This window comes from Abramis brama (genome assembly GCF_963993115.1).
Source record: "Abramis brama genome assembly, chromosome: 3".
NCBI lineage: Eukaryota > Metazoa > Chordata > Actinopteri > Cypriniformes > Leuciscidae > Abramis > Abramis brama.
Window position 1 is genome coordinate 37,760,665 of NC_139965.1, and position 12,413 is coordinate 37,773,077.

General features: G+C 36.7%; 1 long non-coding RNA gene across 2 annotated transcripts; it reads left to right on the plus strand.

Annotated features, from left to right (window-relative positions):
• The first annotated feature begins 4,909 nt into the window (after positions 1 to 4,909).
• On the plus strand, positions 4,910 to 8,733 carry LOC311079970. Of its 2 annotated transcripts, XR_014605480.1 has the most exons (5): positions 4,910 to 5,171; positions 5,267 to 5,402; positions 6,388 to 6,462; positions 6,563 to 6,712; positions 8,383 to 8,733. It is a non-coding gene; the product is annotated as an uncharacterized lncRNA (long non-coding RNA). The 2 variants fall into 2 exon arrangements; XR_014605481.1 differs by having other exon boundaries at positions 4,910 to 5,402; positions 8,383 to 8,730.
• Positions 8,734 to 12,413: the final 3,680 nt, after the last annotated feature.

Here is a 12,413-nt window from a genome sequence, read left to right on the forward strand (position 1 = left end):
CTTCATTGTGAATGCAATTTAATCTCATTTAGCCAATGGGTGAAGAGGAGAGAGAGGATGCACAAGGCAAGACTCGTGATATAAGGCAAGCATGCACTCCTGATAGTGCCCCATAATGAGCACAGCCCAAGGGGGACATGGGCCTTTAAGGATCTTTATATCCTTCTATCTTAAGGAGAGAGGGATATGGAGATCAATGATTAATCAAGGCTTAATCTACCATCATTAGGTCTAAGTGGAAGGGCTCATCATCTCCATTCATGCTCACTTAGACTGCTTAAGCTCTTCTACTCCTAAGATGAATGGCTCGAGTCCTCATCAATCCGCATCATACGAGAACACTGGATGATGAAGACGACCTTTCTCTGGAATCCCCTCATATATGTCCGACGTCCTTGTTTGATGAACATCTGCTGTTGTATGCTTGCCTGTTTTTACTGATATTATTATATTATCCTATTATTTAAATGATAAACAAAATGTTCAAGCAAAGGCTACACAATGGCAATCCTAATAAATTCTCAATTAGAAGAAAACTTTTAAACACTAAACTTCATCACCGTCGGTTACGGTAGCTAGGTCTGACAAGCTTTACAGAATATCCAATAAGACTGAACTAAAGATTTACAATATTGTGAAAACTGCTAAAAAAAATTACTTGATAATTCCATGAACAGCACATTGTCCGGTAAAAGGTGCAATCAAATTTTTCAAGGGTATCTATATCTATCCATTCATCCATCCATCTTTTAATGTCATACCAGCATCAAAGGCTATATTCATGGCGAACTTAAGAGTAATACAATTTACAATACTCATAATAAAAATAATTTAAATGAATTGTATTTAACAATATTATCGCCACAAACAAATAAAAAAAAAAACACAAATCCAGCAATTATAATAGAAATATTCTTTGATCATTTGTTGTTTAAATTACAATTTAAATAACATGATTTATATATCAAGAGGAACAGTAACCGTTTAGTTACTGACTTGATTCACTAATACATAAACTGTAATAAACAATTTCTATGACAAAGAACTTCTGACTGTACATGAGTCCTTCCTTGCGTATCAAAACAATTACGGATCACAGATTAGGATTTAGAATTACAGTGTTTCTCAATTGCTTTGGCTTAATTCTCAAATTAGACTTTTTCCTCAAAACAATAAGTTTAGATTATTTTAAATTAGTTCCTTGTTCACATCAGATTTGAATTTCTTATTGATTTAAGCAAATTGCATGCGTTTAGGCACATGTGTGCAAAAGAGTAAGTACAATTGTCACAATGACTAAATGCACATGGCTTTTTGTGCAACTGAGTTGATTCTTAATGAAATTGTGAAACTCTTCACAACTTCTAAACATTCTTTCATTGTGTGATCCATTCAGTGATCAAACTCTGTTTTACATTTTATATTCCATAAATATTCATGACATGGAATGTTTGCTAAATTGGCCTGCCGGCTGCCGTTGTGTGTGTGTATATATGTATATATATGTATGTGTATATGTACAGTATATGTATATACAGACCCTTTCCAAAAATTAGAATATCATGGAAAAGTTTATTTATTTCCATAATTCCATTCAAAACGTTAAACTTCCATAGATTATAGATTCAGGGCCCACAACTTAAACAATTTCAAGTGTTTAGTTGTTTATTTGTACATAATTTGGGCTTCCAGCTCATAAAACCCACGAAAACAGGATTAGAATATTACATGAAAAAAATTAGAATATTACATGAAATCACACAGTAATTACACAGTGATACCATGGTCATTGAACCAGGTTTTGGTTATTTTGGCAGTGTGGGCAGGTGCAAATCCTGCTGGAAAATGAAGTCAGCATCTGCATAAAGCTTGTCTGCTGAAGGAAGCATGAAGTGCTCTGAAAATGTCCTGGTAGACGGCTGCGTTGAGTGGACAGCACAGTGGACAAACACCAGCCGATGACATGGCTCCCCAAACCAACACAGACTGTGGAAACTTCACACTGGACTTCAAGCATCTTGGATTGTGTGCCTCTCCATTCTTCCTCCAGACTCTGGGACCTTGGTTTCCAAATGAGATGCAAAATTTGCTCTCATCAGAAAAGAGGACTTTGGTCCACTGTGCTTTATTAAATCCAGAGTCAACGCAGCCGTCTACCAGGACATTTTCAGAGCACTTCATGATGACTTCATTTTCCAGCAGGATTTGCACCTGCCCACACTGCCAAAAGAACCAAAACCTGGTTCAATGACCATGTTATCACTGTGTAATTACTGTGTGATTTCATGTAATATTCAAATTTTTTGAAATCCTGTTTTCGTGGGTTTTATGAGCTGGAAGCCCAAATTATGTACAAATAAACAACTAAATACTTGAAATCGTTTAAGTTGTGGGCCCTGAATCTATAATCTATGGAAGTTTAACGTTTTGAATGGAATTATGGAAATAAATAAACTTTTCCATGATATTCTAATTTTTTGGAAAGGGTCTGTATTAGAGATGCGCGGATGGGCTATTATTTCATCCGCAACCGCATCACAAAACTCATCATCCGTCCGCCATCCATCCGCACCAACGTTTTTGACCAATTTTCAAAACCGCACCCGCCCGCCATCCGCTGATTGCTGTATACATAATATTTTTCATTTGATTGGTTCAACCGCCCGCCACCCGCCCAAATTGAATTAAAATATTATTTTTCGTCACGTCATCCGCCCGATCCGCGGTTTATCCGCGGAGTAACCGCCAACCGCGCATCTCTAGTCTGTATATATATATATATATATATATATATATATATATATATATATATATATATATATATATATATATATATATATATATATATATATAATACACATACCCTTTCCAAAAAATTTGAATTAGATATATACATATATCTCTGAAGTATATTCCCATTAATATTTAACTTTTTTAGCACACCAGGGTGACTAGGAACATGAAATTGTCCAGCTATGACTTCTTGTTTCACAGGAGTTTAAATATGAGGAAACACAAAGGCCAAATTCCCTTAATCATCCATCACAATGAGTAAAACCAAAGAATATAGTTCTGATGTGCAGCAAAAGATTGTTGAACTTCACAAAATAGAAAGTGGCTGTAAGAGAATAGCTAAAGAATTGAAAATCCCCATTTTGACCATCAGGGCAGTAATTAAGAAGTCATAATCAACTAAAGATGTTACGAATCCTCCTGGAAGAGGACGTGTGTCTATATTGTCTTATTGCACGGTGAGGAGGAAAGTTTGAGTGGCCAAAGACTCTTCAATAATCACAGATGGAGAATTGCAGAGATTAGTTGAGTCTTGGGGTCAGAAAGCCTATTAAAAAAAAAAAAAAACACCCCTACATCACCACATGTTGTTGGGAGGTTTTCAAGAAAAATGCTCCTCGCTCATCCAAAAACAAACTCCAGCATATTCAGTTGTCAGACACGACTGGAACTTCAAACGGCACAGGGTTGTGGTCAGGTGAAACTAAAAAAAGAGCTTTTTGCCAGCAAACACGCTAGATGGGTTTGGTGCACACAAGGATAAAAAGTACCCCATGTGTACAATTTAATATACCATTGGATCTTTAATGTTGTGGGCATATTTTTCTGCTGGAGGTCCTGGACATCTTGTTCAGATACATGTCATCGTGGATTCTATCAAATATCAACAGATAAAAAATCAAAACCTGACGCCTTCTGCTAGAAATCTTATAATGGGCCGTGGTTGGATCTTCCATCAGGACAACGATCCAAAACAAACATCAAAATCAACACAACAATGTGTTAGGGAGCACAAAATGAAGCTGCTGCCATGACCGTCCCAGTTCCCTGACCTGATGAGTGGAGTGAACTGAACAGAAGAAGCACCAACATGGATCTGGGAATCTGAAGGATCTGGAGAGATTCTCTATGGAGGAATGGTCTCTGATCTCTTGTCAGGTGTTCTCCAAACTCATCAGGCATTATAGAAGAAGACTCAGAGCAGTTATCTTGGCAAAAGGAGATTGCAAAAAGGTATTTAATAAAAGGGTATGAATAATTGTGACCAACGTGTTTTGGAGAAAAATATTTATTTTATAATGTGATTTACCCCCCAATTTCAATTCTTTTACTTAAATGAAAGGTTTGATTTTGGCAATTTTTTGAATGAAAGATCAAAAGGATAAACGATGCAGATTTATTTTTTACAGCCATTTTTGATCATATTTACCAGGGGTATGATTAATTCTGACCACGACTGTATATATACATACACCCACCCACCCACAGGAACATCACATCTCTGAACAGCAGCAGCTACATCAGTACTGTATGAATACATTTGTATTTTTACAGTACTTTTTAAATGTGTTACATGTTAACTGAAAATTCTTGTCATGGAAGAGCAATAGAGCAATAGGAAGGCCGTACCCACCATTGAGGTCTCCATGGTCTGGACCTCTGTAATTTTTCTATAATGAATGTTGTGAAGTAATTGCCTAATATTAACTCTAATTTGGTGCAGCAAGGATATTATGATATTAGGATATTATATGCACATTATGACGATAACCGACCTTCTCATGATCTGAGCTGCTTCAGCGGACTAACACCGCTCACCAGTGTCAATGTTTAAGATGACCAATAAAATAAAAGTAGGGGGCTTTATGTTCACAGAAGCTGCTGAGCCGCTTCACGCTTCAGTAAACAGTTATAAAGTGCGAGATAACATGCAAGTATCTAAAATAAACAGCTGTTTTAGGATAGAAGTTTTAAACGACCGACAGAAAAAAATCAGTTTGCAAAGACTATTAATCAAAGCTCAGCTTTGGGAAGATAAATATACAGGTCAGGTCAAGATAAGGAGACAGAGAGAGAAGGTGATTGAGATGAGAGAGGAAGAGCACACTGTTAGCAATTGATGTAATTTTTACAATAAAATTTACAACAACATATTGTATTCATGTTTTTATTGTAAATACAAATGCATGATGGGAAATTTATGGACAGTCCTGTAATTTTGTTGTAACTACACTGTAGAAGCATTATTTTACAGCCACCGCATAGCATTGTGGGATTGCTGCGATTTGAATTTTGAAATTGCGCGGTACCGCGGCGGCCAACGGCACCAGAATCAAACACTTTTGGAAGAAGCAGCTTTTGGAAGGAACACATCTCAGGTATGAAACGTTAACATGCCATCTATTTTTATAAGTCTATGGATATATTAATACCGGTCATATGAGTGGTGATTGTTTCGTTTGGTATATTTCAGTGACATTAGCTTCTGTGACGTTCGCCCCGACTCGACTCGCTCACTCCCGGTAAAACAACACCATGAACTGACCGCGGTGAAGTGGCGTCTTCTTACTCAACCCATACGGAAAAAAGTTACCACATGCAGCTACAAGGTACGAGATATTCACAATTTTTCGCTTGGTATATTTCAGTAACATTAGCTAGAGTAATGTTAGATATAACGTTAGCTCAACTCGCCCCGCTCACTCCCGGGTAACGACGTTATAAACCTGAACTGACCGCGGTGAAGCGGCGTCTTCTTTAAGTTACTCAATCCATAAAGAAAATAGTAACGTTACCACATGCAGATACACGGCACTATTTTCAATGGAAAAACAAACATGGTGAGTAGAATCGAGTAGAGCTGAGCTTGTAACGTAGCCTAACGTTAATGGAAAACCACCACAATGACGATAGCTCAAATAACGTTAGCCCAGACTGTTAAAAATAAGCATTAACGTTAGCCCGATCAGTTAGCTCAGGTTATTATTGCATTGATTACACGTGCTACTGGACAGGCTGTCATAACATTATTAGGGCTTTGCTGTCTTGTAATCGGGGGTCTTGAAGCCGTGGTTTGCACACTAGCATAAACGAAGTTTGTAACGTTAGATTTTACGGCCACTGAATAAACACAAGCAAATTTTAGTTGAAATATGGGCTTTAATTAAACGACAATGCTGGTATCTTTAATTATGTGAGTCAGCTATAACTGTGAGATAAGCTGAATATAGCATCTGGTATGCTCATATGTTATAACATTACTTTGTGCTTGGCAAACCAGGTTGGAAGAGCAGTCATGTAACTGTCTGTATCTAAAATAAACTGCGCGTGCGCAACTAAATCCAACCAGCATCGTCATAAAATATTTTTTTTTCCGGAGCCTGGGTTCTGTTGAAAAGCTTTCAATGCTCTCTTTGTCTTCAGAAAAGGCAGCAAATTATCAGTAGTATTAAAATTAAGTTAACCATTTTGTTTGTCTCAAATTACATGTGGCTGCCTGGCAGACTATATGGACTAAAATAATAATAGATTTTTAATTTGGCATTTGTGTAATTGGTAATACATTTGGTAATGTTTACGTTTTTTATTCCCTAGCCTAGCCCTCTGCCACAGCTGCTGATATCCAGAGAGAGAGAGACCTATCCAGCACACCTTGCTTAATTGTGCAAGGTAAATTCTTCCCTTATTTTATAGAGTAGTTCACTTTTAAATGAAAATTACCCCATGATTTACTCACCTTTTATTATCATATTGTGTTAATGCATTTCAGGAGAGACACTAATCGCAACAAGTGTTCATAGAAGGAACAGTTGTGATGGGGCCCAAAACAGTCTTTTGAATGGAGTGGCTGAAACCTTCGCTGCTTACTATGTGTTCAACATGCAGTATCCTAAAGACGCCTCAGGCACTTTATACAAAGGTATGTTTAAACTGTTTACACACTAATAAAGAAAATGAGGTAACACTTTACAGTATGGGTACATTAATTATCATGAATTCATGTATAAATTCATGCATGAATTACGCATTCATTCATGCATTAATATCTCATGAATCATCAGGAAATAACACAAGTTCAACGTTTTTCATTCATGACTTCATGAGTGAACAACACCTTAATAAAAAAATTAACTAAGATGAGTACATCATCATGAATTATGATTTATTATGCATGATCGTGATGCTTTTCTTTGTTCACATATGCGACCATTAGCACATTGTTCATCAGTGTTTCTAAGGACCAGTCACCACTTTAGTTGAGGGGCCACACACATGAAGTCATTGATAGATGATGCTTAGTTAATGATGACTACTGTATTTGAATGTCAACAGAATCTGTGTGCTCTGAGCTGTGATTGGTCTATTTTGGGGTCTGTCCAACTACCACAAGCGTTTGCTTCGTCCACCTCCTTTTCAAACCATGCACTTGTATAATTTGTCTGCTATGTTGCCTGTTATGTTGATTGTGAGAAAATTAGAATGCAGGTTTGAAATAAACATCATCATCATCATCATCATCACCTGCAGGCTTTGAAGAAGACATGAACTGTTGACATTCAAATACAGTAGTCATCATTAACTAAGCATTATCTATCAATGACTTCATGTGTGTGGCCCCTCAACTAAAGTGGTGACTGGTCCTTAGAAACACTGATGAACAGTGGTATAACTGTGAACAAAGAAAACATCATGATCATGCGTAATAAATCATAATTCATGATGATTTACCCATCTTAGTTAATGCTTTAATTAAGGTGTTGTTCACTCATGAAGTCATGAATGAAAAACGTTGAACTCGTGTTAGTTCCTGATGATTCATGAGATATGAATGCATAATTCATGCATGAATTTATACATGAATTCATGATAATTCTTACTGTAAAGTGAATCCATCATTCTCATATGTAACGTCCCATGAATTATTACCTTATTACCAGTATTGTTAGGTTCTATGATATATTCTATGCAATGATGTCAATAGATAGGTTTCCATCCAATTAAAACATAACTTTTAAACGCATTCGTAAAAATTTGGCAAAAAAACCCTCTAATTGGAGAGCATTTCAATCAACTCTGTTATGCGAATTATAAATGGTCACGCACCTAGGAGTCGTGAACAGCTGTGGGATCAAAACGTAAGGTTGACAGGGCAACTTGAAACACCTGATATAATTGCAAAAAATGCAAATTTGTCAATCCACATAGAAGTTTTTGTTCACATTAGAATATTTTATGTGAATTTTAACCGTTTCCAGTCAGGATTTCTTTTTCAAATGGTTAAAATGTGCATTAAAAAGTTGGATGGAGACCCAGCTATTGCTGTTAAGTGTCTGTTCTATAGTAGAGTTGGTTTTCCCCTGCAGGACATAATTTGTGTAAACAGAAGAGACTGACGGACAACAGTTTAACATTACAACTTTCATTAATTCATTAAATTAAATTGTATGGTTAAAGTTGTTAATGTTAAATAAATACATCAAAGTCATTTTATTTTATGAGCAAGTAGGTTACTTATGTTTTTTACACAGTATTTGTCATTATTTAACAGATATGAAAACTTTAACTTTTTTCCTCTCTCTCGGTTTTCAGAGCTTTTTGTGGAATCCACTCCCAGACGGGCAGTAAAGCCGAGAAGAGACACAGGCTCAACGCACCTGTTTGCACCCTCCTAAGAAAACTGGACTTTGAGTTGATGGGATAGTAACATGAACAACTTCCCCTATGCAGTTCAAGTCTGGCTGGACACCTTTGTTCCATATCATCATGTTCCCCCTGATGATTGGCTGCCTGGATGTCTGGAAGTGAGCTTCTTCATTAAAGGGATACTCCACTTTTTTTGGAAATAGGCTCATTTTACAACTCCCCCAGAGTTAAACAGTTGAGTTTTACCGTTTTCGAATCCATTCAGCCGATCTCCGGGTCTTTAGAAGAATGTCAGTAACCAGACAGTTTTTGGTCCCATTGACTTCCATAGTAGGAAAAAATATATACTATGGAAGTCAATGGGACCAAAAACTCTGACATTCTTCTAAAGACCCGGAGATCGGCTGAATGGATTCGAAAACGGTAAAACTCAACTGTTTAACTCTGGGGGAGTTGTAAAATGAGCCTATTTCCAAAAAAAGTGGAGTATCTCTTTAAAAGTAAAATTTTGTTTTATGTGTGATAAAGTGGATACTTTTGTAATATGTATTTTTGCACAGTTTGTTAATTAAAAAAAAAGAAAATCTACCATTGTTGTGTTTTTAATTGGCCAATACGGAAAATGACAGCTTTTTACTTGTAATATTTATACTTGTAATGTTTTACAGTATATTGATTTGTCCTGTGAAATTACAGGAAATTCCTGGCTACTGAGTTGCCGTAAATATAACATTTTGCTGTAATATTTACAGTATTCTATCCTGTGAAATTACAGGAAATTCCTGGCAAATACCAGTAAATTTACATGATTATTGTAATTAATTACAGTAGGGATGTTGTATTAAGTATTACAATAACAGTCCTGTATACTGTTTACAGTAAATTTACGGCAACTATTAGCCAGGAATTTCCTGTAAAATTACAAGAACTGTCTAACAGTGCAGGTATTGCATACTGTGCCCAGGATGAGATTAACATTATTACAATGTATTCCTATTTAACACAGATACACTGTATGTTCTTTGCTAATGACAGTAGGGTTGTGCCGATAGACGATAGTATCGTGTATCGACGATAGACAGAGATATCGCCGATGGCAGATGCCTTTGACGATATCAATACGATAATTGGCTCGTTTTTCCATTAATGTATTAAATCATTATTATTATTATGAAGCTAGTATAGTTATTAAATTAATTAGGAACTACAATTATATTTGCCTTGCCTAAATTCATAACGACATCACCACATAACCACACTTGCGCCATATCACGCGCGTATGAGGACTCCTCAAAGAAAATGTTTTTAAAACAGACAAAACAAAAACTACATCCCACAACGAAATTTCATTGCAAGGTGATCCATTCACAAATTGTCAAGAGTGCTTTAACAGACGCATAATTTTTATACAGAGCCTAGATGAAGACGCGGCATCGTTGTTCGTCAGTAGCCTATATTTTGTTTCCATTGCACATTAACAAAATATTTAATGACACGAATAACACTAAAAACAATACAATTACAAAATATTAATTATAATAATAATATCAATAAAATGATATAGGCCGCCTAGGCCTAATAAAAGTCTTTAGTTCACGAAGCATCTGTGAAACTCTGCCATCTGTGAAAATCACAAGCAACTTTAAACTTGTTTAACAAGAAATATTCTTCTAATTTTTTCGCTGTCAATAATGTAAGTCCACAAGAGAAATATTCAGCCAGTAAATTAAGATAGTTGCTGTAGCCTACCGTTATCCACCGTCGACTCTGAGAGAACGTGCTGTTAATGCAGCGAAAGCTCAGTCCGTTTCTGCTTTCGTTTTCAGGGATTGAGCGCGTTTACATGCACGTTATTAACTCGATTATGCTGAATAAACTGACAATGCATGTGGTCATGTAAACGGATTAACCCGTTTTCCTTTATCAGAGTCAAGTCATAAGTTTAAGTCGGCGTATAACCGATCGACTTTTAGATTTTTGCCTCTGATTTCTCCTGGCATTTAAAACACCTGCGTTATTGAAGTGCGGTGCGCATGTGAAGTGCATCCAGACAGAGAGAGCACTGGTAGGAGGACATATATCGCAGACTCCGACTCTTTCTTGAATCAAGAAATTAAAACGTGTTCACATCTCGTCAAACAGTCAAAATGCTGCAGATCTGTAACGGCATGAGAGGATAATGTGTGTCCGTAAATTTCCCGCTGACATGTTGAAATACTCCGAGTCAGATACAAGAATGATTAGGATCTTTTTTTTACCTCACTATACCAGGAAATAACCTGATTTAGCCTATTAATAAACACTCCACCTTTGCTAGCAAAATAGAAAAAAGATTCTCATTTAAAACGAAGTAATAAAACAAGCAAATTGATGAGTAAATAAGCAAGTTAGTAATCAAATAAGTAAGCCCCGCCCCCTCACGATAATATCGTGTATCGCCGATCTCACAGGCTGACGATAGGACGATATGAAAATGGAGCATATCGCGCAACCCTAAATGACAGTGGAAACTAGAAGCTCGATTTAACAACAGAAGCACATATTATTAGTATTTTTATTGTACAAATATATAGCCTATATTTGTATACTTCGAATGTTGTTCGAATAATTCACCAGTATCAGCACTGGGAATTTTTACTGCTTGTATTACTCACTTGTCACTGTTACTTATTGAGTGTATTTAAATGCACGTTCTTAACCCGATTATGCTTACAGTTTTTCTCTGCAAATATTGCGGTTTCTGCTCTTCCTTCCTCACTCAATCTCCTGAGTCCTGATGAGATATTTCAACCTATGATGAATCTATTTGTAATGTTTTGGATGAGCTTGTTAACTAATAACTAGAACTGTCTCATCTACCCATTCCTCTCCTTGGTTCACCCCTGAGTTTAGAGTTATGAAAACAAAATGTAGGCGTGTTGTAGACAAAAAATCTTCCCTTCTTGTCCATGCCATGGCTTTTTCAGATTCAGTAGTGAAATATAAAGAAGCACTTAACATTGCACGTTCTAACTATATTTCTACTGTTATCAACAAAGCCAAGGGCAAACCTAAAGCTCTTTTCTCTGAGATAAACAAACTGGTCAAACCATCCTCTGTAGAATTGTTTACTGGCTCTGTTGATCTCTGTGAAAGTTTTCTTCCTATTCAACTCCATATCTGATAGGTCGTCCGCTAGACACTTTTTTAATCACAAATACATCTGTGGTTGAAAAACTGATTATCAAATCTAATTCTACCTCCTGTACACTTGATCCTATTCAAACATACCTTCTAAAAACCCTTTTGCCTTGACTTATTCAACCTATTACTCATATTATAAACAGATCTCTTGCCACTGCCATGTTCCGCCTGATCTGAAAGTAGCGGCCATCACTCCAATTCTAAAGAAGTCCGGCCTCAACAACACCATTCAGAACAATTATAGAACTGAATTATATAGAACCAATATCGAACTTCCCTTTCGTTGGCAAGTTACTTGAGAAGGTAGTTGTGGCACAACTGCAGTCACATTTAGAGAAACAATCTTTTTGAACCACTTCAATCTGGTTTTCGTCCCTATCACAGCACAGAAACAGCACTTGTGCTAAAAGTGCTAAATGATCTCCTTCTGGTTTCTGATTCTGGTGCCCATAGCATCCTGGTTCTTCTTGATCTCAGTGCAGCATTTGACACTGTGTGCCACTCTACACTTGCCTTCAAATGGTGCAAAACTCTGCTGCTCGAGCCCTTACATATAATAAGAAATCTGCACATATCACTCCTATCCTTTACCAACTTCACTGGCTTCCTGTGGTCAATCGCATCCAGTTTAAACTATTAGTCTTAGTTTATAAAGCCTGTCATGAAGCTGAGTTAGTGCAACCATATGTTCCTGCCCGGACCCTTAGATCTAGCAATGACAATTTGCTTGTCATTCCCAAGTATAAACTCTCTACTGTGGGTGGTAGGGCTTTTAGTGTTGTAGGCCCTAAGAT